Raw genomic sequence first — 20,194 nt, 5'->3', positions numbered from 1 at the left:
AGTTTTGCTGAGATTGACATAATTAGTCAGGGTGGCAGTGGGGTCTTGAGGGAGGGAACTGGGACCCAGATCACTCTGAGGGCCAAACAAAAACTTTCTGTCGGCAGAAGTGAGGTCTGAAGAGCTTCCTGCCTACAAGCCCAGTGTCTGCAAGGTTTCACTCCAGCTCTTTTCCTGGTGACACTTACTGCTTTTGACAAGTCACCAGGCAATTGCAGATCAAAATCACAAGCTCAGCCCCAACTCCAGTTGGCAGTGCCTTAACTGAGACTGGCAGTGGCTGATTTTCAAACCAGTGAAAAGGTGTAAGAACCTCCCCAACGTATTGCTGGGAGGGACAGGGCTGTGCTTGAGGCTCTGGGAAGCCAGGAAGCATCACAGCTGTACTGCAATGCAGATCCAAGTGTAGATACACTCATGGCCAAGTCCTGCTTTCAGGTATTCCTTCAGTACAGAGGAAACCCTGTGGCAGCTCCTGTCTTCTAACCAAGAATGAGTGACACTGTCCTGCTTTTCTCCATCAGCCTGCAGGACAGGGTGACAGCCAATCTATGCATACTGCCTCTTGCTGTCCCATGGCAGAGGTTTCAGGATGATGGATGCTCCCACCCCTGGGGTCTGAGCAGGGTGCCCTTTCCCATGGAAGGACTTCTGATGTGTTGTGTGCTGCACTGTGTTCATTGCAGGGACTAAATGTTTAGTTACCTCACAGGGTGCATACCTTCAGAGCTGAGCTAAAAATGGGCTGGATGTGTTTGCTGCATCTTGAACTGCCTGGGTGCAGCAAAACATGACAGGCTGTTCCAGTTGTTCAAACTTGTATCCGTGTTTAATCAGCCCAGGTGCCCAGCTGTCTGCTAAAGGAAATCCTTCTGGAAGCCAGTGAGATGGGCTTTTCTTTATGAAATCTCATTACTGTGATAGGTGGCAGCAGTGTCTGTTATGCAGGTTGGCATTACCTTCAGTTTCTTCTAACGCTGCCTGACTTTAACTGGCTGGGCTGACATCTTCTCTGAGAGGTCTTGCCTAGGGCTGATGGATTCCTCAGCCTTTTGTAAGACATGCTATTCAAATCTGGTTACTCTGGTCCTATTAATTTCCTCTTAGGTTCTTCTAGAATACCATTGTAACACTGAAGTGCTTACAGCAACTCCTGCATTTATAATCACCAGTTCACCTGGTGAGAAAAAGCGGCTATTTCTGACACCCCCTTTGAGCTGCCCAAGGTCTGCCTACCCAGGGGCCAGCATACTGGCACAGTGCATGGAGGTTCAGAGCAGGACTCTCCCTGATTTCTGTCACTGCACCCCTTTGATTTCAAGATGGGCACTGGGCAATGAGAGCACACAGAGGCAGTGATTACCTACACATGCCTAATGAAGTGATGTCCGTGATATCCCACCGGTACACAGCACCACAGGCAGGGAGAAGGTTCTCTGGGACAGAGTTCTGGTGTCTTCTCAGTGAGACAGGGCCTCTTTCAGCCTCCACATCAACTGTTACACACTTTCCATCTTCTCCAAAGAAAGGAGTATAGGTCAGCTGGCAACAGCCTCCTCTGTCCTCATGCTTTGCTGCTCAGCCCCTCCACAGCTGCAGTCTGTGCACTAAGAGAGGCAGGGCTCCAGGGGCCAAAGGAGCAGGCAAGTTGGACACTCATGGGGCCCAAAATCAGATTGCACAAGGCCACCATCATTCTGGCTCTCCTCCACCGCCTTCCTGCTTGCGGAGGGCTTGCTTTCACAATTTTAGCATTGTGCTTTTAACATCTTTTTCCTTGGGGGCGGTGGTGGTTAGACAGATGTCTAACAGAAGCTGACCATCTTTTGGAAAGATTTCTCAGTGGTAGCTCAGGAGATGACAGGGCAAAGCCCCAGAAACATGTACCAGTCCCTTGGGAGGCCTGTCCCTCCCTGGGAGAGCAGAGTGAGGAAATCTCAGCTCTTCTTCCTGTGAAACTCCAGCTGAGGTCAGGCTGCCAGGCCCCAGGTGCCTGGGAGAGGTGCTGCATGCCTTGGATGTGTGCTGTGGCTCTCCTCAGGGTCCTGGCCACCCAAATGAGCTCCCACACAGGGATCTGACCTGGAGCTAGCATGTCCTCCTGCATGGAAATCAGGCATAAGGAGGTGGAGACCACTAATCTCTTCTGACTGAGCAGGTGATACACATCCAGGATGGGCACCTAAATTCAGGTGCCAAAAAGGTCATTGGCTGACATCATACAGATGTAGCTTTGGCACCAGAGATTAGATGCCCAAGAGCACTACTATTTATCCATCCTGGCATCAGCTTGTGCTGGTTTCAGTATTTAAAATAATGTTTCAAGCCTAAATTCTTCTCACATCCATGAAATGCCATAAATGGAGGCTGCTGGCTGACATGCAATCCCTTCCTCCTCTTCCATTTGTGCCAGGGCTGGTCCTACTTTAACAAGCCTAGCACCTTCCACTGGGAAACGCCAGTTGAGATTTCACATTTATAAAAACTCATTGTAGCAGATCTCGCAGTCTATCAGAGCATGTGGTACTCTGCATGCTGTGAGCCCGTCTTCACTGCTGCACTGAGCAAAATGGGCAATTCTCCTTCTGCAAGGCAGCTATTCAGATCCCAAACAGGGCTGGTTATTTTTTTCCTGACTTGCAGTTATTAAAAGCTCTGTCTTTTGCAGGCGCGTTGTTGTGCTGGATCAGAAATAGCGATGCAGGGGCACTGAAGGTTGAGCCCTGTGTTTTGCTAACACTTTGGAACACGATGCCATCTGTGACATGATTCAGATCAGTGGTTTAGTGAAATTCTGTTGGCAGGGAGTTATTCATCAGATTAATGTTTCAGAAGTTCTCGTGCTTCCAAAATGATGCTTTGCCTTCCATCTCCCTCTGCTATTTTCTTTCACATCTCCAAAGGTAAGCCCTGTCAGAGTGCCTCATTAGCATGTCTGGACAAGGCAAGAAATACAATCTTTGCTGGCACAAGCCCATGATGCACAGCTTGAAAGGGTGCACAGAGGTCCTGATGCTTTGAGCAGGTCATGCAGATGCCACCAAAACCTGTACCATGAGCACATAACAAGAGTCCCCCCCAGACACGTCAACATCCCCACAGCATCCCAACACAGGAGGCGTCCCCAGAGCACATGCAGAACACAGTGTGGAAAGGAAATTTGGTTCTTTCAAAAAAAATGAATTTTGGCCATCTGAAAACCTCCATGGCATATGATCATGTCAGCTGGAATGTGCCTCATTTGTGTGAGAACAAATTGAAAATGCCTTTGATTCTGATACCTTGTCAGGACTACAGCTCTCCACACACACCAGACTTCTCTTTTTTACAAGCAATCAAAGTATTCTTGATATTCACTTGCAAGATGGACTTTGCAGAGGTCCCCTCAGGCCAGGAAGCCCCATGACTTTGGGTGCTGCTCAAACACCTCCAAAGCCATCAAAGGGCTCACAGCCCTGTGAAACACTTCACAAACATCCACCAGACAACCTAGACGTGGGAAATAAAATTCTGCAGTACCTCTGTGGGCACCTCTCCCCAGCTATTTTCTGAAATACATTTTTCCATAAAGCACCAGCAGTGTCAGACACTTCAGAGTGGCTGCAGCATCCTAAGGATGTGGGGAGTGTTTTAAATTACACTAGACCTTCTCTGGGCAAAATGATCTCCACACAGCATTATTTGTAATTGAAAATGAGAGGTTAGAGTAAATGAATTCTCATCACCATCACAGATCTTCATAAGCTACCCAATGCCACAGTAATTAGGCACAAAAATTAGGCAATAACAGCAGTTGTTTCTGAAGTATTTTGAACATCATAAAAATAGTTTTAATGGTTAAAACCCAAAGTGCTGGGAGCCATCACTCTGACAGCTCTGTAGATGAGAGCTGCATCCCAGCAGCAAGATGCAGTAAATTTACTCACAGTAAATCTGGATCACTGGAAAAATAGTTAGATAAAACAGAACATTTTCATACCTGTTAGTTTCTGGTTTGCTGTTGATTGGGCAGTGTGTCTGATCATTTTGTGCAGCAGAGTGACAAATAACTTACAAAATTATTTCCCTGAAATTGTTTGGAAATATAGCTCTTCTTGCCATATATTTCATCTGGAAGGCAATTTTTTTCTGCCCTTCTGCAGATCAGCCTGGAGTTTCTGTTAGAGAGAAGTGGTAATACAGAGAGACATCAGCATCATTCATTGAATGAAAATACTGAAACAGCAAACAGTTTCTAAAAATAAAAATATAGTGAATATGACTTTAGTTCTCTAAGGCATTATATGGTGACTAATCAGAGCAGTTTTCCTACGAAAAAGGGACAGAGGCAATAGAGATGGCATCAGATTTAATAGTACAAAATGCAAGGTCGTGCCCCGAGGGAGTAATAATGAGAATTTCTGCTACCAGCTGGGAGCTCATCAGTTGGAAGTGACAGAGGAGGAGAAAGACCTGAGCGCATGAGCTGATCAAATGTCTGTAAGCTGGCAGTAGCATGCAGATGTGAGAAAGACAAATGTGAGCCTAAGACATGTCAGATGAGGGATTTCTAATAGAAATAGCAAGATTTTAATGCCATCACAGAAGTACAGAATATTGTATGTCCATATAAAAGATGAATTAATTTAAAATTGCCCTTTTTTGTGCCTTTCTCTCTTGTCATGACCTGGGAGGAGAAAGCTTTCTTCCACAAGAAGAGACTAAATGAGCTTGGTTTCTTGAGTCTAGCAAAATACAGGCTGGAAAAAGATATATTTGTTGCTTACAAATACCCTGGAGGGAAGTACCAGGAAGAGAGAAGAGCTATTTGAGTGAAAGGGCAGTGCTGGCAGAAGAACAAGTGCCTATAAATTTGCCAGGAATACATTTCAGCTGGAAATTAGAAGAAGGACCTGACTGTCCAAGAAGTGCATCTCTGGGATTGACTTGCAGGAGATTTTTAAGGGGACAAAAAACCCAACGTGTTTCAATGCAGAAGCGAGGCAGTTCCTTACCACAGCTACCCCAAGCAGCAGGGGATTGGACAATATGGTCCAAAAGGTCCCTTTTGGTCCCTATTTTCCACTGTCCTCATGTGCCTATCTTGTTCAACCACCTAAGGTTTCACACTGATGGCATTCAGCTACCTTTGAGTAGCTGAATAACCAAAAAAATTGGTCTTTCTTATTTTGCTGACTAGAAGAACTCACAGCCAAGGCCTGGTGCTGTCCCCCTGGGTACTTTCTGGCCCATTTTGTTGAAGAAATTGGTGAGGACAATCCCAAGCCTGTTTCTAATGGACACAAGCCACATGAGTCAGATCATCCAGCATGTCTGTGGAGAAATGGGCCAAAGACTCCAAGCTGCCCTTTGCACTGAGATCAGTTCTGCTCCTGCCTGGGGTTCAGAGAGATCGCACATTATCCAAATGTTTTAATGCAGAAGTGAGGCACTGCACATAAAGACTTGGCTCCTACAATGCGAGGTGCTCCATGGGCACATCATAAATTACTCTTTTGATATCTTTTTGTGACTCTTCTCTGTACTGAAGAGCTAGAGATGAAGCTTGGGCTTGGAAAGGGTGAAAAACCATGATGTGCAAGTATCAGGTAGGTGGTGAACAGCAGCTCAGAGCAGCTTGCTTGCTAACTGCTCAGCACTTCATGCAATACCCACTTTTGTAAGGTCGTCTGAAATATGAAGAAGCCCAGACCAGAAGCAAAAATTAAAGTGAGCAGGTATGGCAGAGGATCAGCTAGGTGAGGTTAGGCATGTAACATTGAAGTCCTCACTTAAAACAGTTTAAATGGAACCATGGGTAGAATTGGCAGGTGGGAACCTCAGCCTCAGCCTGGAGGAAGTTTGCTAGGTGGTTCTTACCATCAGTATGCTCTGAGCACCCCTGAGGGACAAGGAAGTTTGTCCTTCCTCTGCCTGTAACAGGAGACTGGGCAGATGATCTCAGAAAGCATCTGGATGCAAAGCATTAAAGACACCTTTTATGTACATTTCTTTGCTTTCAGATTTAATAAAACACCACTGACCTTTGTTTTCTTTGCCTCTTCTGCATATTATGTCTCTCAGATTGCAGTACCATCAGGGTGGTTGCTCTCTTCATGTCACACTGTAACTTTACACAGCAATTTGTCACCGTAGATAAAACACCTTTGCTGTCCCAGGCTGCGTGCAAGTTAGAACAGGTATGGCATGCAAATCCAACCAAAATTCAAGAGTTCAAGTTCAGAGGAGTCTGGAGGAGAGAAAAGAAGGGGGAGTGCTTTAGGAGGACAGTTTTGCAGCGGACTGCCAAGGCAGAGTGATAGTGCACTCACAGATTGAGGGGAGGGAGGGCTGTCCAGGAACAGGAAACACAGCACAGAAGGGCAAGAGTGGGAGCAAGGGATGCAAGGAGGGATGTGGAGGAGAAATGCGGGGGAAGGAGGTTGGAGGAGAAAATTAGAGAGCTAACAGCACTGCTGTTGTGTGCTCAGAAAAGAGAAGGAGCCCAAGGGCACTGTAGATAACAGAGTATGGCTGCTCATCCCACACCAGAGCCTCCCCTTCATTGCTGGGCAAACGATCAAATGCACACACAGACCTACACAGCGTTTGTAGAGGCTTCAAGGTGAAAGGCACCTATAACAGGAATTATTATTGTTGACATTAAGTAGCTGAGGAAGTTTTCATTGGAAATGCACCTGGGTTTTGTCTCTTCTCAGCACAGTTCTTATTCAATTGCAAATCTGCACGGGAGTTTCTTAAGTGCAAATCTTTGTATTTAATTCAGCCAATTGGTTTGGGTTTGCAGCAGCAGAGAACCTCCTGTGTGTTTGAACACACAGCACACACATAAAGCCTTTACTCTCAGCACAGCAACTGAATGTATATGCTTTGTTCAGTTTTATATTCCAAGCACTGAGTAAACCCTCAACAAATGCTGACTTCAAAAACTGGCCACACACCCACACCAGTCAAACTTTCCATGGAGTCAGAACCTCAGAAATCCCTCACCAAGAAGGAAGCACTGGCCTGGTCTGAATTCATTTTAGGAGAGGAGGGAACAAAGAGAACACATTCATCAAATTTTGTCTAGGCTAATGATATTGGCCTGAAATTCAACCTTCTACTTTTGCTAGATTTTATAGCCTTGACAACCAGCAACATCTTACTCCTAAACCCTACAAGCAATCTTGGGAGTAAGACTAAAAGGAATCATACTCTTACTCCATCTTTTTGGGCACAAATGCATCCCTCTAAAATGAGCTCTCTCTGCCCCTGTGGAACTGGGGTCTCTGGGAAGCCCAGTTTGTGAAACAAACAGGGATGGGGCAGCCCTTCTCCACAGGGCTTCAGGTTGAGCAAAACAGCTCTCCTCCTCCTTCTTCTCCCATGAGAAGGGAATTCATCACAAAAGTTGTTCTGCCCTGCAGCAGGGCAGGCGATGAGGAAAGAGAGGCAGTCAGAGCATGCTGAGCAAGGCACATTCTGGACATGGGTGCAAGAGTAGAGAGGGAGCTATGGGGCAGCAATGCAAGCAGGTCTCTGGCTGTGCATGGCTTTTTACACCCAATGAGCTCAAAAATCCTTTAAGTGGGTACCCAGGGACAGCCTGGTGAGCACAGCAGGAGCTTCTGCTGCTCCATCCCTCTCCTGCACTCACAACTCCAGGCTGGTTGGGAGATAAAGTTATCTTTAGGCTGAGAGGACTGCACTAATGCCTAGTTGTTGATGCTATCCACTGGAGAGCCCACTGTGCCCTTGGACAGGCCTCAGCTCTCCAGGGAAGGCAAATTTCTGCTGTCAAGGGGCTGTGTGAGGGCACAGAGCTGTGTCGGCAGGCAGGCTGTTTGAATGATGCAGTGCACAGCAGATGTCCAAGAGACAGCCAAGAGGTGGGACTGAGGCAAGGCACAGGGAATGAGTCACCCACAGCTGAAGCCAAGCAAGGCCTGAGTGTTGAGACAAATTGTCTAAGATGAGAACAGGGCCAGAGCCAAGTGGGAAAGAGAAGTCTTCCTATCAGGGAAACAGCCAGAGAGATGGAATAAGGAGGACAAACAAAATATGAGAACTACAGAAGTGCAGGGTGTAATAAGGACCACCCTTCACCAGACTGGTGGGCATCCAGCTTGGTACACTGTCTGCAGCAGTGGCCAGGAGCAGATGTCCAAGGGAAAAGTGCAGAAAAGCCACAACAGGCGTGGAGTGTGACTTTCCCCAGAGGACCCTCCCAGCCTCTGGCACTCCACAGCGTAGCAACTCCCCGAGCCAGAGGCTGTGCCTGCAATGTTCATAGCCTTCAGGGAGTTTTCTCCTCTGAACCTGATTGCTTTGCAATCCCCTCTGTGATTTTGGCCTCTGTGCGAATTGGCAGGAGTGAGCTCCACAGCCTGAGGGTGCACAGGGGAGGGAGGGAGGGATGGAGGGAAGCTGCTGAGAAGTGAGGGAAGATGGAGGGGAACCTTCTGGGAAAGGACCTATTGCATCAGCCTGTCCGGCCATTTGCAGAACCCTCCTAAAATGGCAATTCGAGGTCACATCATTGTGGTGCACTCCTAAAGTCTTGTGTCAGCCCCTTGGAGGGTCCAAGACATCAGCAGAGCATTTGAGTGGACTGCCCCAAGTGTAGCTCTGTCAAAAGGGAAACTGTTTCTGAGAAAGAAAATGCCAAAACCAATGACTTTCAGCACCAAGAAGTTTGTTTTCCCTCCCAAGGAGCCTGCAGTCCCCACGAGGCCAGTTCCTCTTCAAGAGAAGAGCTCCAGGCACTTGGACAGACTGCACTGGTGCTCCTTTCTGGACACCTCTGTGCCAATCTGTGTTGGAGAGACAAACTTGCTCAGGGCACAGCAAGAGGATAGCACAAAGGCTTTTTTTCCCCCCAAATAGTGGAGCATCTCTTTTTTCCTCCAGAAAAGGGGCAGCAAACGAAGGTATTAGGCCGATCAAAAGAGAGGAGGAGGCAGGATTTGAGTTACAAAAGAAACCAGCACATTACAGCAAAGGAAGCTGCAAGGTACAAGGCCACACTGTAAAAGAAAAAAAAAGAAAAGGCATTCAAACCCTCTCCAGCATCCATCAAAGCGATAACGTTATTGCATGGTACGTTTATAGTTCCCTTGCAGCTGCGGCAGCAGCTTTTCGGTGGGGCTGGGCTTAAAACGAGACCAGAGCCAGTTCTCTGCTGCTCCAGCACCAGCAGACAGGCCTTTTCCACCCCCTCCTCCATGCACAGACATGCACAGCCTGTAGCAGTCACTCCAAAATTCATTTCACCCTTTAATTGGATTTCATGGAGGAGAGCGAGGCGCAGAGGGGGAATGGCTGGGGCTGTGGGGGTCCCTGGTGCCTGGTGGGACAATGACAGCGCAGAGAAGGACAGGGTTGGGATAGGGCTGCTGTGGCAGGGTCCTGCCCCGTGCAGGACCCACCAAACACGGTGTGGGCTCGGTGCTCTGCTGGCCAGGAGAGCAGCAAACACTCTATTTCTGGTGTCAATTTTCAGCGAGTGCAAGTCGCTTCCATTTCATCGCACTCAAAAACGTCTGGTCTTAACTAGGTCACATTTCCTAACTGTATCAGAGGCAGAGGCTTGTCTTGCTTGAGTGATTTAACTAACCACCCTGGAAGAATTTTACCAAGTGGTGCCACGAGTGTCCATGATGAGAGATGACTCCCCCTGCCTTGCTCTAGAGGAGTGAAGACGACCTGTGCAAGGGACCAAATGCTGTTTACAGTCCCACTGCTTTAAGATCCTAGGTGAGAAGCAGCTCCTTTCCAGCAGTATGAATATGTGTGTCTCTGAGACAAGCTATTTCCACCTTGCATTTTTACCCAATAAGGTGCCAAGGCACAACTTTTGTGCTCTGTGTTTATCTTGCAGACAATGGCACTAAGCAGAGAAAGCTATGGGGCAAAGAGATTCTTCACCCCTGGTGCAGGTGGAAGACCAAACTTCAGTCCTGGGTGCCAGTGAATAGGTAAGACTATAGGTAAGGAGAAGCAAGAATTGGCAGACATTTCAATGTAAGCCCCCATCCCCTCTGCCTCTTTCCCCCACTGCTGTGGGTGGCACAGTTCAGCACCTCAGCCCTCTTTTGTGAAGAAATCAGATGGGTCCCACATGCTGGCTGATGGTTTCACCCTCCTGGGGGGACCACTTACCTTCCTTCCCAGCTCAGCATCACCTTTGCACTGTGACCACTGTCAAGCCTCAGGGAAGAGCTGCAGGGAGCCTCGAGGGCAACCCTCTGGAGCTACAGCCCAGTCAACCTGCCCTGCCAAAATTCTAACCCCAGCACAAAACAGGAATGTTTGTGATTCACCTACATGTACAGCCCTACCCTGAATCATGCTGGACTTGTGGTGTGCACAATGTATCTTGCACTCTCATCCCCCAGGCTGATGCTACACAGCTGAAAAGACTCCATCCTTTTGCCCACATTAGCCATTTCGGCCATCAGTGTCCACGGATGTCTCTTTGATTGTGGCTCATTTAGGGGGATAAACTGGTTTGTCTTTGTTTTTCAAACATTTCACCTCAATCCTCCTGATACAGGTGGGAACAAGACAGTCACTATTTTCAGCCTCTCTGCATCCATCAGTTTCTCTGCTCAATTTTGCTCCACATCCTTCATCTGTTACTCGTGCAACAAGAGAATGTCTCCAGTCCATAATTCACCTGCTCTGCCTAGACAGCAGAAAGGTGATATTTTCAGCATGGCTTTTTTTTTTTTTTAATGCTGTTCTTTATATAGCCAGCCATTTTGTTCTCTTCTGAGCCAGCTGCTGCAGGCTGAGCAGATGTTTCCAGTGAGCTGTGTGTGGCGACACACAGCCTCCCCCCACCATCACCCAGGCAGCTGTGGTTGATTGAGAACCCAGAGAGATGGCAGTGCCATCGAGGCAGCCTTCCCCACCATGTGTGTCAGCAGCAAGGGTCACCTGCCCCTTACCTTGGGTAAGTCCCACTGGGTGCCTTCACAGTCTTCCCTATCCTAAATTATTTCATGCCATCTGCAAAACTTGCTGCTTCACTGCTTCCCCCACTTTTCCAAGTCGTTAATAAATATTAAGCACCAGCAGTGTGCTCACAGCTCACTGCCCAGTCTCCTCTCTCCATCCCTGGAGGGAGAGTGCATCCCTTCCCCCTTTGCCACCAGTGAGACCCCCAGCATCACTTCCCACCTACCCCCCCATCATCCCCACATGGCTGCAAGGGACAGAGCAGCTTTGGTGGGCTGCAGGGGTGGTTTTTTTCCCCTGGTCAGCCCATGTTTCTAAAAATGGAGCACAGGTTGCCCGACCTCAGCTGACTCACTCAGCTCCTCCACATTGCAAAGCACTCAATAATTCACAATGCTAAATGGCCCCTTTGGTTCAGGCTGAGCTTCCCATCCCAGGGGATGACAGACATGGCACCGCCAGCTCCTGTTACCCTCTCTGTTCTGCAGCCAGAGCAGGGCTGCAGCACGTACAGAGGCCCTCAGGCTGACCTCCCACAGGTCCTGAGGTGCTGCTCAGCCCTCTGAGGATGCTGTACCCCTGCCCGTGGGGGAAGGAGGATGCAGTGGGCTGTGGAAGGGAAGAGGTCAAGAGATCCAGAAAGACTGGCCCTAGTAGGGATTTCTCTGCTGACTTATTGGGCAGGAAAAATGTGAAATTGGCAAAAATGCCACTGAAGGCACCCACCTTCCCTCTCCACACACCTCTGCATACAGCCCAAAAGCAAGCTGAGATTGTGAGAGTCCCCCCTTGTCATACCCAGAAATCCCTTTGTGGGGCTAGAGACCCTCCTCCCTCTTGCCCAGGGGCTGGTGATGGCCACCTGCACAAAGCTGCTGTCTGTGGGGAGCTGCATCCAACATTTTATCTCTAGTTTGAAAGGAAGGGAAGGCTTGTTTTAATTTTGTTGATTATCTTTTTTGAAGAAAAACATAGGGAAGATAGGAATTTTAGTCTGCATGTCTCTGAAGCACTGCTGCATACCAGAAGTAGCTGTGGACATCATGTCTCTCTGCTCAAGAAGCAGAATATCCCTCATGTTTCACCACTTCCCAGAGCTTTGTGTCTCTTGTCCACCTCACATCCTTCCTTCCAATACCTAAAGGGAGCCCACAAGAAAGATGGAGAGGAACTTTGTACAAGAGCATGTAGTGACAGGACAAGGGGGAATGGATTCAAACTGAAAAAGGGCAGGTTTACATTAGATATTAGGAAGAAATTCTTTACTGTGGGGGTGGTGAAGGACTAGAACAGGTCACCCAGAGAAGCTGTGGTTGCCCCATCCCTGGGAGCTCCACCAAGGAGCTGCAGTGCAGGGTCTTCTGCCTCTCTCCAGCCTTGGCAGGGGGTGAGGCTGGGGCTCTGTCTGCATTTTGCTCAGCCCATGATACATTTAACCAGACTTGTCACTGTGCAGGGAAATCAGCCACTCATGCAGACTGCAAAGCCTTGTTCAGATGCTCACTTTGAGAGCTTGGCCACAGAAAAAAGTACAGTGCACGCACAGTACATGACTTTAAAGCAATCAAAATGTGCTCAAGAAAAAGTCAACTTTGTAGACATAAGCTGAGAGAGATCTTCATTGCAGAGGTTACTTCCCTGTCTAATTTCAGCCTTTCGTTCTCTGGGGTTTTGGCCAAAAATCTGCTAAGAACATCACTACTTTCTTCCTAATTGGTCGAACCACATTTCTTTTCCAGGGAAAGCCTCCTTCCTGCACAGAGCCAGGCTGGAATAATGACTACTGCTTGAAAGACAAGCATTTTGAGCAACTGGGGAACAGGGGATTAGAGAGAAAACGAGTGCCCTGGCTGCCCCTCTGCAAACCCCATGCCTGGTGCTGTGTCCTCACTGCCTGTCCTGCAGCAGGGCACTTCCCTCTCTCCTTGGCAGAACTGTGGATGCCTGCAGTGGTAAAGCCTGTTTTCCCTAAACACAGAAGGGAAACAAAAGAGAGATTTCCCAGTCACTCTTTCAGGATTGCTTCCCCTAAAACTCTCTAAAGCAGTGCTACAAGCCCTTCTTTGATGTTTGCTTACATCCTCCTTTATCTGCTTCTGTGACACTTTTGCGGCTTTTCTGCCCAAAATGATGCAGTTCCCTCCCTGCTCTGCAGTGGCCTCCTGTGCTTGCACTTAGTTACTCTCTCCTCTGGTCACACCTCTCCTGACCCACTGTGTGCACCGTTTGCAATTTGGATAGCAGCTCCTATCATTTCAGCTGTATGTTTCATAAAGGGACTCTGTATGGGGGGTTTTATATGTATCTTGAAAGAGAGTAGCTTTTAACAACAGCTTTTGCTGACCTCTCTGCTGCATCCAATTCATTTTCATATAACTCATCTAGAAGGACTAAAATCTATACAAAATATCACATGCTATCCATTCCTGAACATTTTTGCCTAAGGTTTTCTGTTACTTTGAGGTTTTTTTTCTCATGTAGGGTCAGGAATGGCACTACTGAGAGAGGGTTTATAGATATTGTGCTATTTGTATTATACTACAAATCAAACGGGGGAAAGGAGGGTAGAGGGAGAGAGAATGAGTAAAAACTCTTTTTTTTTTTTCCAAATCAGCCTGTATTGAAAAGGCAATTATTATTTCAGGGTAGTCTCCTTCTCTTAGACCTCTCTATCAAACTTTTCCTATACACATTCCTCCTCATTTGGTTAGCATTCATTACTATGAGCCTGATCACAGACTTCATGGTGCTCCTTGGAGAAATTCATGCCCCCATCCCATGACATCTCCTTGATCACCTGACTCTGCACTGGACTACAACTGGCAATGCTTTTTTCTGACACATATGCAGAGCTGATGGCACCAAAATCTTCATAGCTTGTCACAGCCTGGATAGGTTGATATTTAAAAAAATAAAAGGAAATAAAAAAAAGGGGGAGCGAAATGACCAAGCAACTCTTCAGGCAGCCAAAAGATTTCATTTCAGTATTGTCAAAATGAAACATTCAGAGCAATTTTTCATTTCTTTCTAAGCCAGAAGGTCTTAAATCCTCATAGATGGAATAAAAAAAATGAAATACATGGCTTTGCCTCTTTGCTTTGCCATGTTTTAAGTTAGACTTTGTTTTCTTAATTTATTGTCCTGCCATGGGGTTGCCAGGAGTTGCCAGTCACTACATACTGCTGAGTTTCCAGAGCAGAGGAATGAATTGCTCAGAACTTCCCAATCCATGGACTCTGCTGCAGTCCCCCTGCCCTATCCAGGCAGCCACCCAGCTTCCTAGAAGTGTTTCTGCCTGAAAAGTGGTGTTCTTAATATTCCATTAATTTCTCCATGCAGGTGCTCTCTGCATCACCAAGCAACTTTAGCTGGTGCTGTGCTGCACAGCAAACTGCTTCCTGGGTCTGAGCAATGCAGGCTCCTCTCCTGCACTTTGCCAACAGGTTATTCCCACTGGAATGCTACTCCAGCCTGGCACTTCACTGGCCTTCCCTCCAGAAATGCTCAGCAGTTTGTCAATACAGAGCTGGCCTTGGCATGCCTGAAGGACAACAGCATTGTAGTTGCTGCCCGTAAACCCCATCCTCGCTTGCCCACTGCAGCAGAGTCCTCCTGTGCCCTCTCCAGAGCCCATAATCACTGAGTGATGCTGCCAAGCATCTCAATTGCAAGTTTACAGCCCAGCTAAATTGCCCTGTGCTCCCCACAGTTCTCAGTCAGCGTTTCCACCGTCACCCTCTCACTGGATATCTGGTTCAGATTAATTGGCCCGAAGATGGGGCAGCCTGCATTTGTCTGGATTGTTTCCTGCCCGAGCTGCTAACCTCAATAGATAGAATTTTTTGAAAAGGAACGCATTGGCAGACCATCAGAAAGGAAAACTCCCTGACAGTGCAATTATAGTTTAATGTGTAATAGCCATCTGGGAGATGCTGGGAAAGCCCAGGCATTTTGGGCATATGGAAATACAACTTGCTGCTACACATGGAAAAAAAAAATGAAAAACCCACTGAAGAGGACTTTGCAATAGCCAGGGGTGAACAAACTCTCTGTGAACCAATAACTCATTTCCATCTCCACCCCTGATGGCCAGGGAAGGCTCACCCAGAGAAATGTAGGCCATGCAGGAAAGGTGGGATCACCTGCAGGCAGGGAGAGCCATTCCTGCTGGCAATGGGCTAAGTGAGAAAACAACACCAACTTGCCCTGATCTTCGGTTCAGTGACATTGATGGAGGGATTAATTCAAACTGATTGACCACAACTTCAGACCTCACATTGCTGTCACATATGATTAAAGCTGATCAAGTTGCTCACTGCAGATAAATCCTCTGACAAACGCAGCGCCGCTATCTGTCCCCGCGTTATCAGCCGGCAGCCTGGCTGCTCACGGGCGGGCTCGCTTCTCCAGTGGCTGTGACAAGTGCTTTGTGTGAAGGCATTTTAACATATGGCTGAGCTGAAACCCTTCTGCTGAAAATATCCTACTCCTCACTCAGCATTTATGTTGTGCCATTGGTCATGTAATTCATCCTAAGTCGCCTCTGGTTAGGTGACATCCCCTCCTCATTGCAAGTTATTTGCAATCATGCCGGATTGTTCCACGAGCCTATTATGCAACTGATAGGGCTCTTCAGCCTGGCTTTGAGAATAAACACCAGCCTGAGAATTCAATTATATTTATTCACATTACTCCAAAAGATAGCTTGCTTTCGTGAACATCTTTGTGGGTAGAAAATTCTTTTTCAGCAGAGTGTTTGGGAATAAAATGGGTCACAATCGCTAAGGAAGACAGGCTGCATGTTTTATTCACAAGCACATTTTGTGAGCGTTTATTGCTACATATGCCCAGCTCTAGTGAAGATGGACATCTCTAGTTTTCCTTCTCATTTGCCCTCCCTTAGTTCTTATTTTTGTCTCCAGGTATTAACTACATCCTATTGACATTTTCAGCTACCAACTGAAGAGGGAAAAAAAAGAAAGAGTCATTCTGGGAAACTATGCAAAAAAAAAGTTTACTCCCTTCTAAACCTTACTCCCTCCTAAACCTTTTCCTTAGATTCAATTATATCATTCTCATCCGCAACAGCCTAATGGCCATTTACAGAGTCCATATCAGATGCAGCCACACGGTTTCTGCTGAGCAAAAATTTCTCTGGCAAAATGCCACTTCATTTACTGGTGAGCTGGTTTGCTCAGCGCATCTCAGCTTTGACAGATTTTCACCAGCTACAGCACAGGATTGCAGGATGAGTTCAGCCACAGTGCTGACCCCATCCTTGCCTCTCAGATGGTGCTGGGGACCCTCTTTTGCTCTCTTGGCCCCAGAAGCTCTCCCAGACATTTATTTTCCCTGGCCAGGTAGCAGCAGCTGGGGTTTTATGGAAATTTCTGTGTGATGTGCTCACAATTCCAGCTCTTCAGGCCATGCTGAAATGGGGGGGAGACAGTCTCTGACCAAATGCACACACCACGGGTCACAGTCCAGCTCAGCCACCCTGCTTTTCAGGTGGATTTGGGCACCAGGAAGGCTTCTTACATCCCCTACCACTGAAGACTGGAGAGGACCTCCTGTGTTACACCAGCCCAGACTTTCATTCCTGAAAGGTCTTGAACCTCAAGCTCATCTCATCAGTGTGTTGGGCTCAGAAGGAGTAAAGAGACCAAGAAAACATCAACCAACACAGGGAGGGACTCTGTGTGTGTGTTAGAACCTGTCAGCCACGCGGCAGAAAGGAGCCCATCTCCTTCTCTAGAAATCAACACCAGAAGAGAAGGATGGAGGAAATGAAGACACAGTGCCTTCATTCTGAGGCTCAGGAGGAAGAAGAGAAGGAAGAAAGGGTTTCTGGCTTAACCAGCCCTCTTCTCTAAAGGTTGTTCCTTTTGTCTGCCTCAGAAAGGTCAGTGTGGAAAAGGAAAAGCATTTTTTAAGACCAGCTCTAAGATAAAGATAAGTTCGGCAAAATAAAAACTCTCACATAAAAAAAAATAAGGAGGAGGAAGAGGAAAAAATAAACAAAGAGATTCTTGGCTTTTACTTTGTGTTACTATCTGGGGGGAATATTCCTATAGTCTTCCAAGATGACTTTTTTCCATGCTACTCATATCTCTTGGAGCAAGCATTTGATGTAGAGCACGCATGTGCAAGGATGTCTGCATGGGAGGGATCCAGTTTTCCTCACAACCACTGAGAAACAGATACAGATGGCTGCAGGGATAGAGAAACCATCCAACACCCCCCTGGGTGGGACTGATCTTGCCCTGAGTAGTGTCACACAAGGGCTCTGGTGTAGCTGCTGTGCAGATGGGCACAGACAGGTCACCCTGCTGCAATGGCCCCATCTGGTAGAGCAGGGCCCCCAGAGATCCCTGTGTGGTCAGGGACCTCTCCAATGCCTGCCATCCAAACAGGCCACCCAGCATCTCCTTCCCACTGGGAGCAAGGGAAGAAGACAGTCTGGCAGTGCTGCTGCCACTAAAAAACCCAACACTCTCCTGCCACCCCTCCTGCATGAATGTCTGTGAGCGTTACACAAACCAATTTAAGCAAGGCCCGCTGCCCTTCTTTGAGGTACTGAATTGTTATTTCCATTGTACAGGCAGGGAAGCAGGACAGAGGGAGCGAGGGTGTTTGTGTGAGATCCCATATGTTCTCCATTACAGGCCATGGCACTTCCTGGCTGCAGCACGACCTGACTGAAGTGCTAAATAACAGCCAACATTTGTTCCTTTCATACGTCCACACCAACCAGTAGCAGGAAGCACAGTTGCAAACTCATGGAAACCTGGGAGGTCTGGGGAAGGGTTTGGGCTCCATGCATATGTGCTCTGGGATCCAGAGAGCAGAAATGCTGGATGCATTAACCTTCTCTGCCACGAGATGCACCTCCTACCAAGGGTCAGACAGGACACAACTGCCTCTAGCTAGCTGGAGTGTTTGCTTTGCACAGAGGCAGGTTTCTAAGCGCTCTCCTTTCCTCCCCTGGCTGCAAAAGGGGTGCCAAGACACCACCAGGAGAAGGGAGCAGCAACAGCAAAGCAAAACCACCACCCATGCAAAGCCACAGAACATCAGTGGTGACCTCCTCACAGCTTCCATGTCCCGACATGCCTGCCCCACACACCATGCTTCTACCACCCTTTCACAGGATCAAACCAGCAGGGGAAGCAGCTCTTGTGCCTCCTGCACTGCTCTGCCACACAGTCACTGCAGAGGGACAAAGAGGCCATTATTTATCCAGCCCAAGCTGGGAAAGCACAGCCATGATGATGGGCACAGAGCACACTGTCCCAGACAGACATAGCTGGGAGTGGTGAGGGCAGCAGAATTATTCATAATGAACTGAGGCATCATGCTTGGACCAGCACCACCACAGTTCTGGAGGGTGACTTGGGCCTACAAGAGTCTGGATGTGATCCTCAGCCAGCCAAACCTCTGGCCCCTCTTATATTACTACATAAGTCCCACTTAACCCCAATTAGCCAGGATTTATTTTCAAAGTTTCTCTACTCAGAAACATGATGATGCCTTACAGTCTACCCATGGCATTTGGGGCTCATTGGGGATTGGACTAAATCACCTCCAGGGGCTCTCTTTTAGCCTAAATTAAGCTTTGATCCTACAGCTCTCCAGTTTTGAGGGGAGAGGTCTGAGCCAAAGCACCGCTCAAGTGACAACACTGATCTTTACCACATAATCACTTTTATCCTCAGTGCATCTTTGAGGGAATTGTTCTTGGTTTCAGCCTGTAAAAACAACATCCCTGCAGAGACACAGCTGCAGCTGTGTTAACATGGCTGGTCACCCAGAAACTTCTGAAGGGAAGCTGAACCATTTCAACTCACTTCACAAAGAGGATGCTGCCTCACCCTCTGCTTTGAGCCTCAGAGCCGTGGCAGTGGTATGAGGGAGGGCTTTCAGTGTGTGAACCAGATTACCCCCAAAACACACATGCAGAGCCTAACTGGATTTCCTAAGGAGGCTGAAAAGCTGCAGCCTCCCCGTTAGCACCAACGAATCACCCCGCTTAACACACGTGTTTGACAGCACCCGCAGTCACACCCAACCGGACCCTAGAAGAAAGATTATGTTAGAAACAACCTTTCAAATCTGAATCACCTCCTCAGGGTGCGGGGGTTGTACAGAAGAGATTTTCTCTCCTTGGGTAGCCTGAATGCTTTTCTGTCCCACAATGGCAGTCCAGAAGCAAAGGGAGGAGCTGTATACCAGACAGCAATTGCAAATGCCCATGTACTGGGTTTGTACCTTTCCCCCTGAACATAAAACTGCAGGTGACAGGAAACCTCTGCAGAGACTCAGCTAATGGTTAAAAGAGCAACATGCTGCCCCATGAGCCCCCTGGGGCTGTGGGCTTTGCAACATCCTTTTGCCAAGACCCGACATCTACAGCTCTTTCAGCTTGCCTTGAAGGTCTCTCCACAAAACACAGCCGAGCACCATCGACCCCCATGCAGCCCAAGGCACTCATCTTCTCTGCCACAAGACAAATAACATGCTCCAGCTCTGGCTTGCCTTTCTGCTCTGCATCATCTGGGCTAGCTGCTGGCCTTCCCACACAGAACAGCTGGCTCCATCCAGGCTCACGTGTTTCCTAAGGACCTTCTGGGGGCTGCACCAATTTTCCACTAACACTGCGCTTTGTTTATGCCCAGAGGTCTCCAGGTCAGCAAGCTGCTGGGGGTGGGGAGCCAGAGCCATTGTTTTAGTGTACACAAGAAAGGAGAGGCAGAGCAAAGCCAGCTGAAGATTCTCCCCATCGTGGTAGCACCAGCTGCCATCGCCTGACTGAGCAGATGAGAGAGCTCACTAAAAAATAAAACAGCTTATGCAAAACCTGGCTCTGTTAGACATAAATACAACTGTTGTGACTCACCATTAGGTTGGGACAAAGAATAGAACTGGAAGTAGCACTGGTGTCACTTCTCTGAGAAAGCTGTCCCGAGGAGACCATGAAGGATGCACAGTACATCTGCTGGAAATTGCTTATTGCCTCATGTCTGTTCTGAAGAGAAAAGAATAAATATAAAAAGGTGAAGAGCACACGACCTGTTTAGGACCCTAACCCCATTGAGACACCCAGCAGGCTGAGACCTGGAGCAGGGGAGGAAATTGGGTTGAGCACCAAGGGTGGTGCTGGTACAGCACTGCAGGGACAAGCCAGTACCTTTGAATGCATTTTACTCAAAGGCTCACCCCCAGTATCACTCTCATGGTGAAAATGTTACTT

General features: G+C 47.9%; 2 long non-coding RNA genes across 2 annotated transcripts in view; one reads left to right on the top strand and one right to left on the bottom strand.

Annotated features, from left to right (window-relative positions):
- LOC132341024 (uncharacterized) overlaps positions 1 to 14,060 on the top strand; it is a 29,341-nt gene extending 15,281 nt beyond the window's left edge. The window contains exons 2-4 of the long non-coding RNA XR_009490073.1: positions 9,863 to 9,959; positions 10,765 to 10,939; positions 12,684 to 14,060. This is a non-coding gene — a long non-coding RNA (uncharacterized LOC132341024). The remainder of the gene's footprint in view (positions 1 to 9,862; positions 9,960 to 10,764; positions 10,940 to 12,683) is intronic.
- Positions 3,869 to 19,970, bottom strand: LOC132341030 (uncharacterized). Its single transcript, XR_009490075.1, has 3 exons — positions 19,841 to 19,970; positions 6,024 to 6,229; positions 3,869 to 4,157 (listed from the first exon to the last, which is right to left on the bottom strand). It is a non-coding gene; the product is annotated as an uncharacterized LOC132341030 (long non-coding RNA).
- Positions 19,971 to 20,194: the final 224 nt, after the last annotated feature.

The sequence above is a fragment of the Haemorhous mexicanus genome, chromosome 2 (genome assembly GCF_027477595.1).
Source record: "Haemorhous mexicanus isolate bHaeMex1 chromosome 2, bHaeMex1.pri, whole genome shotgun sequence".
NCBI lineage: Eukaryota > Metazoa > Chordata > Aves > Passeriformes > Fringillidae > Haemorhous > Haemorhous mexicanus.
Note: the sequence above shows the minus strand (reverse complement) of the source record. Positions and strands in the feature narration are given on the sequence as shown.